This window comes from Eurypyga helias, unplaced genomic scaffold (genome assembly GCF_000690775.1).
Source record: "Eurypyga helias isolate BGI_N326 unplaced genomic scaffold, ASM69077v1 scaffold8815, whole genome shotgun sequence".
Taxonomy (NCBI): domain Eukaryota; kingdom Metazoa; phylum Chordata; class Aves; order Eurypygiformes; family Eurypygidae; genus Eurypyga; species Eurypyga helias.
In genome coordinates this window covers 41,006-43,275 of record NW_010250734.1, presented here as the reverse complement: position 1 = coordinate 43,275, position 2,270 = coordinate 41,006, and positions in this window count along the sequence as shown.

The window sequence follows — 2,270 nt, the reverse complement described above, 5'->3', positions numbered from 1 at the left end:
GGGCATCAGTCATTATTAATACATTTTGGAAAACTTTGCCAGTGGGTTTATGATACTGTGCTTGTGCTCTCAAGTAGTTTTAATGCTTATTGCCAACATATTTAGCAGTCTGAAAGCTAGGAGTCTGTCCATTCTGGCACCATTCAAGATGCAATTCTTGTGTATTTTGATTTTACCAATTACTACATTTCTGAAAGTAGGCAAGTATTTACCTGGTATGATCTGTAATGAAAACCAACATATCAGTGATGATGTTCTGCAGATACAGCTGTTTCCTGTGACTGTAGTGCTGGGCAGTAGTAATGTGGAAGAGAAATTTTAAATCATCGTGTTCACCTGGTCCCATGAAACTTCCTACAAGGATTTGATGTGTTCCAAATTGGGCTATTTAGGCAACCTCTGATGTCAGTTATATTTCCCTGAATTCATTGAAGTGAATGTGGTCTGTCTCATTTCTTGTCCTGAAATTCTAATGCAGCATGACAATGTAGAGTTAAATGCTTGATATGCTTCTTTAGAGGATAGCTGTATTTCTGAGGAGTGATAACTTTGGTTTGCACTGCATGTTTTTATTTTCCCTTAAAATATGTGAAGAGCCTTTGAGATTAAACTCACAATATGAAATAAGTATTATTATTAAAGTTAGCATGTTGAACCAGAAGGAAACCATCTTGAAAATTCTGTATTGTAAGAGAAAATTCAAACATCAGTAAACATTATAGCTACCAAGTGCTGTATATAAAGGCAAGTCCAGGTATTCAGTAAGATGACCTTTGCCTCTCAGGTATTTATTTGCAGGAGCATAGACAATCCTGTCATACTTAGAAACATCAGTTTTCCACTTCTAAAATTGTGCTGTAAACCTGGGGCTCACAATTTTTCTGTCATTGGATTTGCAGAGGGACAGCTTCCCTGCATGTTTACCCACAGCTTTCCTGCATGTGGAATATAATTAAACAACTACTTAGAAAGGGTGTACTGGACCCAATAGGCATGGGTTAACAAGTTGTAATTTATGGAAAGTAATCCAGCATCACAGTTGTCTTGTGAATCTGCCTATGTGCCAATAAAAGAGGCCAACTTTGCTAATACATTCATGACTGTAGAGTTGCTAAACTGCTACAGTTATGTATGCAGCTGGGACTTTAGTCAGATTTTAAAACATATACAGAAGTTAAAAGGCTACTTTTGTTATTATGATTACTGGAAGACAGAAAAAAAAAGATGTTTTCATGTAGGTTTGCTGGGTGTTATTTGGTCTGAAGTTTTCATTTTATTTTGCAGTGTCAGTGCAACAGTTTACCATAAAATGATTAAAAATTGATTAGAAACATTGGTTGCTTCAGTCTGCAGAGCATGTTCTTCAGACCTGCATATATGTTTAACAAAACAAACAAACAACAAAAAAAAAAGAGCAGAAGGATTATTTCTTCTGCATTCACAGAGAGGTCCCTTTTCTCAGTTTTACACATCCACACTCTATTCAGTTAAGTAATTGCTGTCCCCTTATCTCACATACCAAGCCGAGTTCAGCATCTGGAAAAGCTTAAGAACTCAATGCATCAAATTATCCTGCTCAAACTGTTGTTTATTGCAGGCCATTTTGTCCTGTCATCTCTGTGACATAATGTCAAAGATTTTCTTTCTGTTGTCTTCAGCTTCCAGCATCTGCAGGGATCTGATATGCTACCTCTGCATTACACAGGGGGAAACCAGCAAACAGTCACGGTTAGGGCAGCAAGCCAGATAACTGCAGGTATTGGTAACTTCTGGTGCTGCATTGCAGTGGTGCCTTCTATTAGAGCTCACATTTCACACTTCTCAGCCATTCAGCCATTTTGGTGCATTTCCTAAACCTTCTGACTTCCCATGTGATGGGCTGTTCTTGACCATCTTTTCTCTTTTACTAGAATGTTAAAAAATGTGGTGGCATAAAACCTTAGAGCTTTGCTAGGCATGTACTTCCTCTCTCTCCATTTAACAGTTTACATAGTGGTTTCCCCTAGATGACATAAACTCTTTTGCACATGTTAACGAAGCTACACAGAACCTTTGTGGAGGTGGAAATCCTGTCACAGGATTCTCAGTTCTCAAGTGTTCAATTTTATTGTATTGCTCTGTTACACCTTTTTAATTTTTTACTGTTATATTAACTGCAATGTCTGTTCAGTCAGCTAGTCTTCTACTTCAAGCTGAGACTCAGCAGTGGGAATGCAGTGTTGCACTTTATTGTTGCATCTTTAAACTAATGAAAAATACTATGGGTGTAT